The sequence below is a fragment of the Anser brachyrhynchus genome (genome assembly GCF_964034855.1).
Source record: "Anser brachyrhynchus genome assembly, chromosome: 13".
Taxonomy (NCBI): domain Eukaryota; kingdom Metazoa; phylum Chordata; class Aves; order Anseriformes; family Anatidae; genus Anser; species Anser brachyrhynchus.
The window spans coordinates 19,442,402-19,459,828 of NC_137708.1; the positions used below are offsets into that span (position 1 = coordinate 19,442,402).

At 42.7% G+C, this 17,427-nt stretch overlaps 1 protein-coding gene across 1 annotated transcript in view; it reads left to right on the forward strand.

Moving 5' to 3' along the window:
- Positions 1 to 17,427, forward strand: part of LOC308176895 (uncharacterized protein) — a 243,770-nt gene that overhangs the window by 56,906 nt on the left and 169,437 nt on the right. Inside the window, exons 11-13 of the mRNA XM_080553322.1 lie at positions 788 to 841; positions 6,888 to 6,951; positions 10,157 to 10,305. The gene's annotated coding sequence lies outside the window, so the exon portion shown is untranslated. The remainder of the gene's footprint in view (positions 1 to 787; positions 842 to 6,887; positions 6,952 to 10,156; positions 10,306 to 17,427) is intronic.

Genomic DNA, 17,427 nt, shown 5'->3' on the forward strand with positions numbered 1-17,427 from the left:
TGAAACTTGGATAAAATTGTTAAACACATTATGTTAGCCACATACCATAAATTTTGCACACATTGAGCAAGTGGTATATTTTCCTTTGTCTTTTCACATCAGTTAAGTAAATACGATCCTGGTTAGCTGAGAATTACTCAACTCATGAGCCTACTCGTGTGACACATGGGATGGGAGAGCTGCACTTTGCGGAACAATGAAAGCACTAGATTTTGAAAAAGTCTTTCCTATGGGTTTTGAATATAGATGCATTTTAAAAAAATGAATCCAAGACTGGATTAATTCCAGGGGCCTCAGTATCTGAATCTGCAGAAGATACTGAAAAAGGGAAGGGCAAAAGTATGTGCACTGATTTCTGGTAAGTACATATGCAGAGTTCCCATTGCTGTCAAGCATGCACCAGCATATGCTCAAATTTAAACATGTACTTCTTCTGTGCTGAAAAGGAGTGCCTGAAGTCAAGAGAATGCTTAAATACAGGCTTAGCACTGGCTATGCAAGAGTCCAGCACCACAGGGATCTTGCTGTGGCAGGAATCCTTCTCTGCCTCATTAGGGCAGCCACAGAGACAGCCAAGGATCATTCTTTTCACAAATACATTCAAGTTCATTCTATGAAGCACTTAGGATGTGGAAAAGGTCCTAATATAGTGAAAAATTACTTATTTGAAGGTAATTTTACCATGTAGAGTAAAAATAATGTCTTTGAACTCAAAACGGAGTGTATCTTATTTTTATTTACATCACTGTTAAATGGATTTCTTAATTTTGAATATATTATTTTGCAGTCATTAGAGTAAGATACCTGGCATTCTCCTGCTCACTCCACTGACACGTAAGAGGTATGTGCACACCAAATGTAGGCTGAATGGCAATGAGGGGTATTTCAGAGCCTTGGTATTAATATTTCAAATGTTTTTGTTTCGTTGTCTTACTTAATATTTTATTATCAGATTTCTACTCATTATGCGTATGGCCCTATTCCCTATGTGAATTGATGAAGTTATGTTACAGTAAATTGAAAAAGAGAACTATACATACAGGATGATTTATTGTTAATGTGAAATTCAGCATAAACCTGCAAATGCACTAGCAGAAATCCCTAGCTATTTCAAAATTCATATTATGAGACAGACAATCAGATGCCCAACAAACAGAACATGTTGTACTCTATTAATCCTGCAGTGACAGATCCCCTTGCATGCATTTAGTTTTTCAAATAATACAAACATATGTCACCATTTTGTTTTTATTGATTTTGGACTTTCATAGTACAGCTAGAGCACAAGGCATTATGAAGACATTTATTGCAGAGTTTGTTTTGATTTGTTGTAGTCAATTGAAATTGTGTCAAAGTAAAGTCTTTAATATTAAATATGATGAATTCCTTTAGGCCCTAATCCTGCAACATCATCCAACTCAAGGTGACTCCTGCCACTGGAGCACAGGAGCATTGGGCTGGGAAGTGCTTCCCCGAGCACTGTTCACCAGCCTGCCAGTGCAGGAAATTATCATTCATTTCATGTCATATGAAATATCCCCACTCACAAGTATATTAAACTCATTCTTAAACTAGTTTCCTTCCTGTTGCTGCAATTATTTGAAGACTGTTCTAGAATTTTCTTTTTCTTTGATACTCCCCAACTCCTCTTTTTTTTTTTTTTTATTTAATCAATTTTTGGTCAATATGAATCCATTTATTTTGGGGGTGAAAGTAGCAGTTAGCTGCAAGAGACTTTTGTTAGTGACAAATTTAAAGACAATAACCAATGTTATTCTCAGCCTTGAATTGTCTCTCATGCTTAGAGAGCTGCATTAGTATGTTTGTGTCCTTGCTGGAGCTGGCTGGTTGATCCATACTAGCACTGTATTTGCCTTGTCTGTAGCCACACAACCAAGCTTTTCTCCTCCTCAGTCTTCTCTAGCTGGTGAGTTTCCACTTTACAGCAAAAACTTGTAGTTCTTAAACGCTTGATGTCAGCTTTGATCTTGTAGTTCTTCCTGTGTGATACTCCATTCCTCCTTTGTATTGATCAGGCCTCCTAACCTGATATCATCAGCTATTGATTTTTCATTAGCACACTCTTACTAGTAGCCTGAGTCATGAATAAATATAATAAATTAAGAAAAGCACTTTGTTATATTCTTGCAAAATTGTTCATTTGCCTTCTCTCCACCTTGACTGTCCTATCCGATTATCCCTACATTAGTTTCTCACTCTTAACTAATATTTTTCATACAGTAGTATGTTGTCAGAGGTGTGAGCTGCTGCATTCCCCTCTACCAGCACAGGCTCCAGCTCCTTAGGCAAAAGACAGCATTTATATTGTTCTTTTTAGGAGATTTCTGTAAGAGGGTTGGCTTTATCTGCATTGTTTGTCAATATGGATGGGTGCTGCTCTTTCTTAATTCTGGCCTACATCATGGAATGACGGAATGGCAACTATTTTCAAAATGTAATTGGTTGCTTCAGTTTTCAGCTTGTCATTCAGCTTGGCAAGTGAAACCAGATAAATCAGTTTTGGGTTGGTTCCCAGTGGTCTCATGTACTAGCCCAACTGTTCGGTCACAAATGTTAAAGCAGAATACTGTATTATTTAAAATGTTCTTTTTTTAGATTAGAAGATGGCTTGTACATGTACATGTACAACTGTTCATGTAAAAGCATTTTATTGGGTTTAGAAAGTCAGGTGTTTCTTTAGACAAGGGTAATCTCACCATTTGGAAGCTGTGGGAAGGATGCAACTCTGGGGGCATTACTTGCAACCCCACTGTGGTCTTCAAAGCTGTGGTAGTGCAGCAGCGAGTTGTGGGGCTTCTTGTGTGGAATGGGCTGCTTGCCATCGTTCCCTGCAGGCTGACAGTTTATCAGCTGACAATAAAGGAAACTTTTCAATAAAAGATATCTTCTACTGCCTAGATCTGTAGCTTTGATTTTACGTAGCCTATAGTGCAGACAGAGAGTAGCAAGGAAAAAAAAAAAAGGAGATCTTGGCAAGGGAAAAATAGACATTGCATTGAGTTAAAATAACATTTCATCAGCAGAGAATTAAAGGATTTTATCTCTTTAACTCACAAAATGCAGCCAATGCCAAGCTAAATTTCACTGTTGCATTTGTTAGTGAACAAGGAGGTATAAAATGTAGGTTTCTGCTTTTAGAAATCACTCCAAGAGCTATGTTAAATAACAGAATCGTTTATCTATTGACCTGGGACGTGGCAATATTCATTAAAGTTTATTTGTGTCCTCCCAGTAACTACAGCAAGAGCAAACCTCTGTTGCTGACTGTAATTGTGTTTAAGTGGGGTGAGGTGAAAATGACAGCAGCTTTTGATGCTGGTCCTATTCCCCGGGCCCTGGCATCCTGGTGGCAGATTTCGATGAGAATGTATTTGGAGTGGGGAATATGCCACTGAGCCTTTCATTTCTGTGTAACAAAAACTGATTTGAGCCATGCAGTGCCAACGCATAAGCTTACTGCTTGCTGTTGTCGGGCTCTGCTGACCTGAGTGCTCTCTGGGAAGGTGAGGGAGGACAAGGACTGCTCCTTGGGCCTGCACTGGGGAAAAGAGCAGCGGGGCTCTCATGCTTTGAGCTGATGGTGACTTTGCAGATGCTGTCGCTGCTGCTGACCCCTGAAGAGGGGAGCAGGCTGCCTTCTCTTGAGGCAGTCACCAGTTCCTGTCATTTGTCTGCCTTTCTGAAGCTCCTGCACCACCCCCCTCAGCATCAGGCTGCAGAGTCACTCCCCTGGGGAAAGGCCTCATGGCTGTCCAGCAGGATGCCTGAGCTCAGGCATGCCATGACTGACAGCAATTTATTCTGAATTGTGGGCTGACCAGGGGGTTTGCCTGTCCTGCTGTCCCCACCACCTTCCCTTCACACAGGGGGAAGCAGAGGCCTGTCCTGGCAGCGGCCCACTTCAGGCCTCATCCTGTCTGTGGGTGGGAGCAAGGTGCAGGCCCAGCACTTCGGCCTGTTTCTTCCCCGAGCTGCCCCAGATTCCTGAAACAAGTGAACTAATGAATTAAAGCATGTTCAGAGTTGGAGAGCTGGATTTCTGCCTATGCTGATAGAGGTGAAAGTCAACTGAGCTATGCCAAATAGCAAAAATCCATTAATTGAACTTTTTTTTTTCTTTTTTTTTTTTTTTTTTTTTCCTCAGAGATGGTTTAATGGTACTTCCAAGCAATAAGCACAATTGGTACTTTGATGATTGCACAGTGGTTTGGGGAATTTCCTGGGGTCCTAAAGGGACGTTGTTCCTGGCAGAGAACCTTAATTCTCCTTTCTACAGTCTCTCGCATATCTTTCACAGCTAGTGAATCATGCCTTGATCAGATGAAATAGCCTTCTGCTGCCAGCTACACGAATTCTGATTTCACTCATCTGAAAATGAGAGACCCTTTCAGGCAGTGCACAGTTGGCTCTTCCAAGACTCCTCTGTGCTTCTATCCAATCACTGGATAAAAGACACAAAAACTGGGAGGGAAAAAAAAAAAACAAAAACAAAAAAACACCACACCTTTATCTGTTATTTCTTAAAAAGCATAATCCCAGGTCGGTTGAGAAAATGTACGATTTTTAAAAATTCTTAATCTCCTTTTCCTTTTCTGAGATGCATGAGGGAGATTATTGAAAGGAGTGCTCCTCCATCTTATTCAAGTGGCTTAGGTTAAAAATAACAACTGTGTGAGCTTTTTTATGACAGATTTCAGGGTAGAGTAATGTGACTGAAAAAGCCTCATTCACCTGGGACAACTGATTTCTTTTATCTGTTTGTTGGTTTACCATTTAATCTAGTCTTCCCCAATTTTTCCCCAGATTCAAAGAGAAAAATAGCTAACCCCTCATAATACTCTAATGAAAGATATTTAGAAAATCTAGCTGTCAGATATTATTAACTTTGACAGAAAAATAGGCATGTCATTATTTGCCAATTACAGATTACTTTCCTGACCTAAACAAAGGCTGTAAAATAATCCATTTTTCTTTAGCTGAGATCCTACAGTGTAAATATTAATGGAAGATCTCTCTGAATTGTTCTGTTGGGATGCTGAAACTCAGCATAATTTGAAGATGGTTTTGAAAGATGTCAGTAAAAAGCTGGATATCTTATTTCAATTATTGAGAACAATATCGAAGTAGAAATCAAAGGCACACCAATAGAAAGAGAATGCAACAAAAGAAAGGAAAAATTGTGATGGATCACTTGAAAAGGCCAACATTGTTCTCACTTCCCCAGCTGGAGAGACAGAACTGTAAGATGTTCAGAAGGTATAAAACATCCGGGTTGGTTTAGTGTGTCAGAAATATTTCTGCTGTCTAAAGTGTCAGCAACCACAGAGAAAACCAGTTGGTAATTCAGGACTGGCTGATGAATAAAGAGGACAGTACTAGTTATTTTTTAATATCCATCTTCTAATTTATTAACAGTGGTCAGAGCAGTAAAGGGAGTGAATCTCTGTGAGTAAGTACAGCTAGAGGAACATCAATTAAATTAAGTAATCAGCCAAAGGCTGTTGTGAGGTATTGGATAACAGCAACTGCAACACTGAAGAGCAGCAAAAGGAGTTGTGCAGGTCCTGGTGTGGTGTGCTGGCTGGGGCTGGTGCCACCCCACCACTCTCTTCCCTCTTCAACAGGTCAGGGAAAAAATAAAATGGAAAAGCTGGTGGTGAGGAAGACAGGGAGATGGCTTAGCAGTTACTGTCATGTGCAGATAGATTCAGCTTGGGGACAATTAGTTTATTGCCAATTAAAACCAGGTGGGCCTGGCCATGGCCTGCAGTGGTGCTGCTAGAAACGGCTGTGACCGGCCTGAGGCAGACCCTGCCTCTCCTCACAGGGCCCTGCAGGCTGCTGGGCCTACCTTGGTTTACCTGAATAATCAAGTGTATCGATGATTATAGACAAGGTTTGTGTAATGACCCCAGATAGTACCTCACAGGCACTTCCCAAGTGCTTTTGCTTTTCACACATCATGCTCTATAATAGTCACCTGTTTTTCTGGAGCTGTGTTTATCCACTTCGTGTGTTCAGGCTCCACAGACATAAAGGCCACGTAAGATCTCGCTTAAAATTGGTCTGCATGTCCTTTTTAGAGAACAAATATATAAAAAAAAAATACTTAAAAAAAATCAGTTCCATGGTACTGGTGGGATTCATTTTACCCAACTTAACCTGTTTAATACACAGATGGAGTGTCCCAGGCTCTGGATTCAGTGAAGAGGGACGGGTGCTTCTGGGGTGCAGTTTATCTGACCTATTTCAGATGTCTGCTTTAGGACAAAATGAATCTCATCCATGGTGTTTTAACTGCTGTGAGGTCAACCTATGATGGACTGATTAGCCTTCTTGTTCATGGAAATCAGTTTTTGGAAAGTTGTGTGATTGTTGGGGGGAGTCTGTCGACATTGTTGAATTTCTCACCTGTTCTTGAAAAATATAATTTTCAAAATTTATTAAAATAAGTATATTTCTTTACTGAGCACCAGATTTTGATCAAGCAAAATGTCACTACTGATTTTAGTGTTAATCAGAGGAAAATATTGGAAAAAGTCAGAAAACCTCACAAAAATTGGCTTGTTCTAAATACTATAAAAAAGAAACAACTTCAAAATGTTGAACTTTTTATGAAACTGTGATTTTATTTCTATTTAACTTCAATTTTGGCTATGTGAATTATAACATGAGTACCACTTTTGTTCTCATTTTCGTATGATTTTGGATGGCGATCTCATGCTTGGAGGATGGTTAGATGGGTAACATGGTTGTAGAAAACTTTTGGAAGCTTTTGGTGAAATCACAGCAGGTCAGCCTCCCTTAACTTTGCTTCTTTCCTTCTCCTGACTTGACATGTTATTTATGTTTGTTTACTAATGCAGATCTTACACCAGTTTGTTCCTTCTGAACCGATGAAGCGTGAGAAGCGCAGACGAACCTCACTTGGTGTGTAATGTTTATTATCTTCAAAGTGGTGCTTGATCGTGATAGAATTGGAACAAAAAAGCAAGGCAAAAATGCCTAAAAAAAAAAAAAAGCTACTTTGATTATCTGTAAATGAGCAAAATGCAACAGTGACTTAGATACATCAGGAATATATTTCAGAAGAGCTGCTCGGTGACAAAGCCATATAGCTCTTTGCTTGAGTCAGGCAGCTGAAGTCTTGGGAAAGCTGTGGTAACAATGAAGACAACAATATCTGCATGGATTACATATATGGGTTTGTTGTTGTCCTATAGATCTTGTCACTGTTATATGACATGGTCTAGGCTTTTTTTTTTCTTTTTAAGAGATGTTCATCCTTTAAAGATGTCTAATTTGTTTATGCCAATCTCATTACAACAGATTAAAAACATGCATGTTTACTAGACTTGACAATGAGTCCACGGGTTTGCACAAACATGGCTCAAAGGGGTGAGTCTGCATCTGCTCATGCACAGCTCTCAATATTAAAGCACGTCTGTTGCTTTCAGTGGGATCAGAATAATTCACTTCTACCATTTGAAAGTTAGGTACTTCCTTTTTTATTCTCTGAATTTAAATTACCTCAATTTGAAAGACGCAAGTGCCTTTCCACCAGACGTGTTCAGAAGGGCAGTGGAAGATAGCCTGTTGTGGCATTTATATATCCTCTTTGACGTTACAAGCTCTCAGAGTATTTATGCATGGCATTCTAATCCCCTGGGGAAACATTCAGATTTACAGTTTTAAACCACCACTCATCCAAATTCTGGCATTCAGTCAAACAGAAATTTGTCATAGTTTATAATGCTTGTTAACGAGGAACATCAAAAATTAATGCTCATTAGGATGCTCATTAATATGCATGGTAGTCTCAGTTTTGACTTAATTAAGTGAAGCACCACTTCATAGTAGTATTGTGTCACTGCAGTAAAAAAAAAAAAAAGTTGGAAGCCCTGCTGCAGTAACAGAATGGAGAAACGCTCCCTTTGGACAACATTACCTCATATTTTGTTGCGGGCTCACCTGCCAGTCTCCAGCTTCCTGACAGCTAACAAGATGAGCTGCTGCAGAGCTACCATTGATATTTGTTATTCAGCATTGTCACTTCTTTCATTCCTCAGAGTTTTCTGAATATGGTGCACAGTGCAGGAGTGGTTACTAGTTAGATTTGTGGGTGTATGTGCATGCCCTGACATAACTTTGATAAAGATTATTTCAGGGGAAGTTTCAGAGGGTTTCTCTTCTTACAAGGGTCTTACAAGTCCCTGAAATCCATAATCCATGGTTTTAAATCAGCATTGTCAAAAGTATAGTTGCGACCATTGATCTGCCTGGGACGTGTAAGGAAATGTGCAGTAAGCAGCTACCTGGAGCCATACATCACTGCTACTTTCCTGAGCTCAGTTGCATATACCAGTTTGAAACAGCCTGTATGAAGTCCACAGTCTGAGGCTCTTGCTTAGTTCTGTTACCTGACTGGAGCATGGTCAACACATATAAATGCAGCTCAGAGCATGGCAGGACTTCTGCTTCCTTGGAGTATTAATTAATTAAACAACTGCCGTTAGCTCCTTACCACTCAAGCCAGGGGAAATCCAAGAGTAATTAGGAAAAAAAAAATAAAAAGCAAATGTCCACTCAGAGATGTGAACTTGTCAAGAAGGCTTAGTGCTCACTCAGTGCCCCAGCAAAGAGGCCTTGGCTCCATGTCCCCGTCTCTGCCTGCCTGTCTCCTGCCACTGAAGGAGCTGTCCAGAAAATGTCCCTGGATCTTGCCTGGCTCTCCTGGGGCAGGCAGTGCTGTGCAGAGCCACATCCCCTGCTACAACAGGAGAGAGAGGGCCGAGAGGAGTCAGGGTGAGAGCTGGCAGGACGTGAGGAACAGCTATTGAGGCAGGTATTCGAATTTAATAGAAACATAGTACAACATGGGAAATAACAAATCTTGTTTAACTCTCCACTCACTTCACCTGCTTATGTGCCATAGCCTCTATCTCTGTTTTTCGTGTGCTTCAGTCTTTAAACTGTTGGTGAGGCAGAGCAGGGATGTCTGTGTAAACAGAGCACCAATTCACACAGGCGGCTTTGGGCATCACGTGTTGATACAGTTCTCACAGGTTTTGATGGGATTTGGAAGAGGATTGTATCCAAATCAAACGTCATGGGTCTTCAAGGGAAGGGTTCAATGGCTTTAGTTGTTCCTGTAGTGTTTAATTGCTAGAACCTCTTGTTCTCTAGAGTTCTTGCTAAGTGCAGAAGGTTGAATGTTTTTCCACCTTAGGGGACTGATTCTTTACAGCCCAATCCAGTAGGCAGTTCTGAGTGAGTGCCAAATGCCATCTTGTTCCAACAGAGAAGAATTTCTCCTGGAAGTTTCATACTTGTTTTGCACATATGGTGTTTGTTCTATAACAGACAGGGCTACAAGTAACCGCTATTGACATCTGAGGAGTTATTTCCAACCTATGCCCATGTTAAAGTAGATCAAGAAGAGGAGAGCTTTCAAAACCCCATAGAGTTCCGGGGCTATCCTGCTGGGGAAACAGATGTGATGGGGGTTATTTAGATGGGCTGTATTCAAACCACAGGTTCACTTCAGGGACTTCTCGAATTCTAGAGTATGTGGCTGAAGGGCCCCAATCAGGTGGAGTCTGGTTGTCTATGTGAGCATCAGAGCATAACATCAGAGCATCCAATCTTATTTTATCCAATAGAGAAAAACAACAACAAACCAGATATGCCTGAAACCTGAATGCCAGCCATCAGTTAGTGAGCATGGGAGACCACAGACCTAATTGCTTTCCCACAAAGCCCTAGCTTTTTCTTGGACATTGCTGTTTCCTTTGCAATTAGTTTCAAAAGCAAAAGGTACTTTCCATACCCGACCACTTTAGGTGATAAACAAGCTGAGTGGGGAGCTGAGGCCACCTCTGCATTTCCAGAGCACGTCAGCACAATGTTATTTAACACAGGAGATTGTGTGATTTTGATTCAGTGATGGAGCTCATGAAGTCCTCCAGCTGATTCCACCAGTGTGGTGCACTGGCACATTTTTATTAGTTAGAACTATAATAAAACAACGTGCATGCAGGCACACCGACTAATTCAGGCTTTGACAGTGTGGTATTCTGCTTTATTCATCCAGATACTTTCACTTGCTTCTAAACTCCCTTTCATTGCATTTCAGGAAGGGATTAAACAGTGCTGGCATTAAAGGTGCTGATGGAAATTGCATGCTTCTGCAGAAGCTGTGGAAAGGCTGGCTAGAAAATACAGCTTAAAATGGCCCTGCAACCACGGAGGAACAAAAACTGGAATGTGATCTTTCAAACTGAGGTGATCAAATACCCTTTACTATCTGGCCAACTGCAAGGCCAACAAACCACACTACTCAGGTGAAGATGTTATAGCGAATAGATTGCAATTCCTACGTGGAGTGCACACATCCTACGAAGCTTTGGAATACATGTGATCTGTAGAATTCAGTGCTTTTTCTTTTCACTGTCTTTCTTTTAAACTAAAGTCAGTTAGTTTCAAAGGAAGAGCATGGTGGGGGGGAGGTGGGGGGGGAGGGGTAAGGGGAGGAGTCAGGTAGCCTGAATGCTTCCACTCAGGAATATTATTCCTGAAAAAAGAGCAAGTGGATATGAGGTGGATGGAGTCAGTGTCTTTTGCACAGGCTGAGCACCTTGATGAGGATGGCCTTTCTACACCAGGAGCCTTTCAGTATGACACAGTTCACCCTCGATGCTGCAGTTCTGCTCCTTGAAATGTGGTTGTTTTGTTCGAAAAGAAACAGAACAAGCCTCTCTTGATATTCTCTAGGCAACATATTTTTTTTCCTCCATTTTTTTTTCATTTTAAAGTGACTAACAAGGAACGAGGGATGCAAAGAACTGTGTTTAGGACTGCGGATTAAACCTTGCCCACTTCTGCCTGCGAGGTGCGTGACCTGTCCCCTCTGCTGGGTCTCCATTTTCCTAGTTCAGCAGGTCTGTGCCTCACTGACTGGCTCTCTGGTGCACACATTCCCAAAGAAGATTGGCCATGGAGATGCATAGCAGCTCTGCAGCTGATGTTTCCTGCTATTTCCCACACTCAGCCATGACCCTGCTTAGAAACTCAGTGTTTGCAGCAGCCTGGGATTCAGTCCTTTGCAGGGAGCGTGGTGCATACATGTACCCCAAATGTGCCAAAGGGCTCTGTGCATGGAGACTCCTGTATTATTAGGAAAAAGCTGAGATGTCTAAGAAGCAAGAACTTGAAATGTGGATATTTTTGCAGTTCTCAGAAAAGACTCCTATCCTCAATCCAATGTGACCTTAGTGATGTAGAGCTGAGTAAATAACTAGGCTTCCTGGACAGTTTTTCTAAATCCACAGTCTGAGCAGGCCAGAGGGGCATTAAAATTTTCATCTCTTTGTTCCAATCGAATCAGATTTTGTGAGAAGAACTGGTCTTTCTATAGGTATTTACGATTGTTTCCATTCTGACCTCCAGTCTGATAACCCAGTGTGTCCCCTAAGGTAACAGGGCACCCCTTTTCAGGAACTACATTTATTGGGTGCATACACAAGGGACTGCATGTGACCACAGCAGAATGGGCTGACATGATTTATGCAGGCAGTTGTGATTGAGAGATTTGCAGCTTACTGAAGAAACTGAAAGTGCTGTTTTGCATGACTTTCACGGCTCTGCAGGTTCAGCTGCGAGATATGTGGCTATTGCCTCTTCCTCACAATCCACCCCTGCACAAAAGCACTAAGAGCAGATATCTGAGCTCTTTGTTTTTCTGCCAATATAAGGAAACTGTTATTAGTTTTTCTCCCAGTGAAGGCATATGCAGCAGCTTTGCATGCAAACAGTAGTTACTGGCAGGATAAAGGACTTTGGTTTAGTATTGATTTTAAGTCAGGGAGTTTTCTCTGCCTGAGTACTTGTAGGATTTTTTGAATAAAATAATGTATAAGGAGTGGCATCACCTCCTGACATCTGATGCTATCAGAATTCACTTTCAGCCCCTTTTCATTAAACGTGATCCCTCTAACAGGGTTTTTCGTCTACTAAGAAAGCAAAGGCATAGTTGTAAAGACCAGGGAGGTGGCAAAAGGAGGGAGATTTGCATCTATGTGTTTCCATGTTTGTTTTTAGGTCTTTTTAAAATACTCTTTTATGTTAGTTTTTTGTCTGCCTTCAGGGATCCTTACTCAGCTGAGCTTGTCAAATGTCTCCTACAGGTTTTCCAATTTCTGTCTCCATTTCTATTAGCGCTTTTGGATGAGTGTCACCTGGACTTGGTGCCTTGTCAATTGGAAGAATCTCTGACCTTTTAATAGCCCTTTTGAACTGTTGTCTGCTCTGGAGATATGCTGAACCAGGGAGTCACTTGGTATCCGCTTTGCATCTGCCTGCCACTTTTATTTAGGGAAGCAGGTATTGATACAGCCCCTGGGAAATTCAGGGAAAGGAAATACTTCTGATGAAGTTAACAGACAATTTGATGTCAGTACTGATGTATACAGATGTAGCTGAAAGAGGAGATGTGCAGATTAATTAATTAGAAAATGGTTGCTACTTGTGACTTCCCAAGCGTATCCCTATGTGTTCAGCATATAGAAATGTCAACTCGGAGAAGCCATGTTTCCCTATTAGTAAGCCAATACTTTTAGCACTAAAATTCTGTCACTGGAAAAATCTGTCTGAAGAGATCAGCTCGTTGAATGACATGATATAGCATCTCTCCTGAGAATGAGCAGCAGGGACAGATAAGCAATTTATTCTCCTCTCAGCACGTGCAAGCTGATGGGTTCCTGCCCAATTTCTAAAGCCATTGCTGTTAAAAAGCCAACACTTGCCAACAATTATTATATAATGCCCTCTAAACTATTTCATGTCTTTCTCTTTCCATGTGTCTGTTTGCATTAGTGCATGGATGCATTCCTTTCCTACAGATGAGCTACCTAAATATAAAGTATGACCTCGTTTTTTTTTTTGGTTTTTTTTTTTTTAAGTGTTGATGGGGTATGCTGGGTGGCATCTACCATTTTTAAAATACATCCTTAGTAACAGGGGAAATGGCTTTGTAATTCTCAGTAAATGCTGACTTGAAAAACTCTGCCTGTATAAGCCATTACAGTTCTTGATCCGTCTGACACCTGACGTTCCACAGTTGTTGCCTCGGGAGGGCAAGGCAATCTCCAAAATTACTAAATTGAGATAGTGACCATAGAGTTCCAGTGTTGGTCTGTTAATGTGTTTATTTAAAAAATAAAATAGTAAAATTTCCCCTTTGCTGGTGTTTTACCTTGAGATGTTTACCTGAAGTTAGCTGATCTGCAGTAGCACACTTGCCTAACCCAGACGCATCAAGGAAAGCTATAAAGCTGACAGATGACATCTAATCATTCAAAAATGCAAATTTCCCATCATGTTAGTGTCTTCTGATTGCGTTCTTTGTATGAAAAATCAGGTAGAGGTCCTCAGTCAAATTCCACCCTGAGTTTAGGCAGCTCCTTCAGACTCCTGGGCTGGGTTAACCCTCATGTTCTTTTCAGTATCAGTGTTTTTATGCATCCTTGTGAGCTTTGTGATCATATGGCCACCTGTTAGATTATCCTGTTGTAAACTTGCAGGAGAACTTATCCTTTGTGTTTTCCTTTGTCTCTCCTTTCCTATGGGAATTAAGCTTTTCTGTTTTAGCCTTACAGAGCTCTGTTTCCCGCTGGGGTTTCCTTGGTGTTTTTGGTCTCCTTTGTTAAGGAAAGAGATGTGCCACAACACAAGATTGATAAGACTTATTATCACTTGTCATACTTTGAGATGCACTAAAAGGTTTAGGAGAACAAGGATTTCTTGAGGCTGGGGGGAGTCACCAGGCACTCACCTAGGAGAAGGGCTGTTTATCTGCAGAACCTGTCTGAAAAGCATCGTGTTATAAACCATTTTGGGCTCTTGGTGTGAAGAACACTTATGGATAGCCCCTATGTGCATTTCTGGTTGGATTTCTCAGTTGAAAAGACATTGAAGAAAGCACGTGAGAACAGAAAACTCTAGTAAAAAGCTCTCCTCTCCTCTCCTCTCCTCTCCTCTCCTCTCCTCTCCTCTCCTCTCCTCTCCTCTCCTCTCCTCTCCTCTCCTCTCCTCTCCTCTCCTCTCCTCTCCTCTCCTCTCCTCTCCTCTCCTCTCCTCTCCTCTCCTCTCCTCTCCTCTCCTCTCCTCTCCTCTCCTCTCCTCTCCTCTCCTCTCCTCTCCTCTCCTCTCCTCTCCTCTCCTCTCCTCTCCTCTCCTCTCCTCTCCTCTCCTCTCCTCTCCTCTCCTCTCCTCTCCTCTCCTCTCCTCTCCTCTCCTCTCCTCTCCTCTCCTCTCCTCTCCTCTCCTCTCCTCTCCTCTCCTCTCCTCTCCTCTCCTCTCCTCTCCTCTCCTCTCCTCTCCTCTCCTCTCCTCTCCTCTCCTCTCCTCTCCTCTCCTCTCCTCTCCTCTCCTCTCCTCTCCTCTCCTCTCCTCTCCTCTCCTCTCCTCTCCTCTCCTCTCCTCTCCTCTCCTCTCCTCTCCTCTCCTCTCCTCTCCTCTCCTCTCCTCTCCTCTCCTCTCCTCTCCTCTCCTCTCCTCTCCTCTCCTCTCCTCTCCTCTCCTCTCCTCTCCTCTCCTCTCCTCTCCTCTCCTCTCCTCTCCTCTCCTCTCCTCTCCTCTCCTCTCCTCTCCTCTCCTCTCCTCTCCTCTCCTCTCCTCTCCTCTCCTCTCCTCTCCTCTCCTCTCCTCTCCTCTCCTCTCCTCTCCTCTCCTCTCCTCTCCTCTCCTCTCCTCTCCTCTCCTCTCCTCTCCTCTCCTCTCCTCTCCTCTCCTCTCCTCTCCTCTCCTCTCCTCTCCTCTCCTCTCCTCTCCTCTCCTCTCCTCTCCTCTCCTCTCCTCTCCTCTCCTCTCCTCTCCTCTCCTCTCCTCTCCTCTCCTCTCCTCTCCTCTCCTCTCCTCTCCTCTCCTCTCCTCTCCTCTCCTCTCCTCTCCTCTCCTCTCCTCTCCTCTCCTCTCCTCTCCTCTCCTCTCCTCTCCTCTCCTCTCCTCTCCTCTCCTCTCCTCTCCTCTCCTCTCCTCTCCTCTCCTCTCCTCTCCTCTCCTCTCCTCTCCTCTCCTCTCCTCTCCTCTCCTCTCCTCTCCTCTCCTCTCCTCTCCTCTCCTCTCCTCTCCTCTCCTCTCCTCTCCTCTCCTCTCCTCTCCTCTCCTCTCCTCTCCTCTCCTCTCCTCTCCTCTCCTCTCCTCTCCTCTCCTCTCCTCTCCTCTCCTCTCCTCTCCTCTCCTCTCCTCTCCTCTCCTCTCCTCTCCTCTCCTCTCCTCTCCTCTCCTCTCCTCTCCTCTCCTCTCCTCTCCTCTCCTCTCCTCTCCTCTCCTCTCCTCTCCTCTCCTCTCCTCTCCTCTCCTCTCCTCTCCTCTCCTCTCCTCTCCTCTCCTCTCCTCTCCTCTCCTCTCCTCTCCTCTCCTCTCCTCTCCTCTCCTCTCCTCTCCTCTCCTCTCCTCTCCTCCAGCTGCTTTAAAACATATTGTCAAGCTTCTGTGTTCCTAAGTCTTATCTGAAGTCAGCGTGTCTTCCAGTTTCTGTAGGAGGTGGGTCCCTGATCCACAGCAGAGGGCTCAGCACTTGGGCCTTGCTGGCTCTCCAGTTAGCGAGTGGTGCAGCATGGCTTGGGTTTTCCTTCAGGAATCCATGGTGTTAGTGATGGGAATTGTGAGGGAATGGAAAGGTGCTCAGGCTATTTCTGTGCCCCTTTGCAGTGAAAAGCATCTTTGCTTTTCAAACTGTGTCTTTAGAGAGGCTGCTCTAGCCTCGCTGTTGAAAGGAGAGATATTAAGGCAGATTTTTGCCTTCAGTAGAATGGTGGATTTAGGAGTCTCTGAGAAATCACAGATCAAACTTTCCCTTGCAATTTTTTTTGAATTGTTTCTCTTTGCACTTGAACTGTGCTCATTCCACATAGTTCCCTTGGCTTCAGAAAGGTTATTCCTGGCTGATGGCAGGGTAGACAAGCAACGAGTCTGGTTTGCATTATACATGTGGGGCAGCAGTGTTGGACAGTCACTTGGTAGAACAGAGTTATTTATAACTGGAATTTGACATTAGCCTCAGGTTGGTTGTGGTTGTATTTTACAAAGCTAATAGATGTGACCGCAGAGCACGTAGCCCTATGGCAGCTCTGCAGAAAGGTCTAGGTAAGATGCTATTGAGCAGATGAATAATGGGGGCTTTTATCACTGAATTTAAGTTCAGAACAGTAATTGAGATTTTCAACACACACAGGAGGTTTACCTTTCATTCATTTTGATGGAACATGTGTACCTAAATCCCTTTGAGTAGCTCAGTCTCATTTCTGCAACACATCTGCTCCCACAGCTTCCACTGACTTGAAAGAAAGATCACCTGTGTAAGAAGATGGGGTTCGCTCTAAGTTAGTCTCAAAGAAACTGGGAAGTTATACTGCAGAGCACAGAAAATATTTTAAATTACAGTAAATAATAGATGATTTTTGTGATGGATGGCCATCTAGGCATAGACAAAAGAAAGCTTAGTGTGTTTTTTGAATGAAATGAAACTGTGTCCTGCTTTCTTCTCCCACTGCCCTGCATCTCTTCTCCTGCTGCTGCACCCCCCCCCCTTGTTTTATGGTGCTCAGAAATACTTCTAAAGCAATGTTCATATTGTCCTAAATTGGTCATTTATTCTGAGTCTTCCACAGCATTTGGTATTGCTCATGTGTTTTCATAAGGTCTTAAAATATCTTTATTCAGGTAATAAGTAGATGTTAATTATTGTCTTGGAGAGCATGTTTTGATTTGTGATGTCTGTGCATTATTGGTGTTGGAAACACCATCTTTAAAGAATTTCACACTCTGGCCTCAGCACCGTCAGGTTTTAGAGAACTAGTTGTAATATTCATAACTGAAAACAAACATCATCCATATTAAAACCTAGCCCAGCCGAAGCATATGTGTCTAATTAAACAGAGGAGTGAGCTTTGGCATTTGCCTGAAGCTGAAGCCGTTTCTTAGAGAGACTCATACTCTGAATTTATCTTTATTAAGGCCTTGTCCAAATGATAAATATATGCTGCCTGCTTGGTATCTGCCACTTGGAAATAAATCACTTTAGGATTGATTTGCTAACAGCTTTCTTCACTCTGTGTCCTGCTGCCCGGGACATGCTGGAGTTCCTCACAAAAGCACACAGATAAGTCGAGCTGCTGCGAGGAGAGAGCTAACAACAGTGTGACAGAGCACCATGTATTTGCTGCCACAGATGTCTTCATGATTGTCATTATTTAAAAATTGTGGAAGTCATAGCTTACTAGAAATTTGTGAAGGGTTTACTGGCAACCTTTTTTTGAGCTTGTTCTGCATGGGCGTGAAGCTTGAATGTGGCTTGGTATAGCTCCATTGCCTGCCTTCCACAGATTTTAAAATGGCGTATGCAGA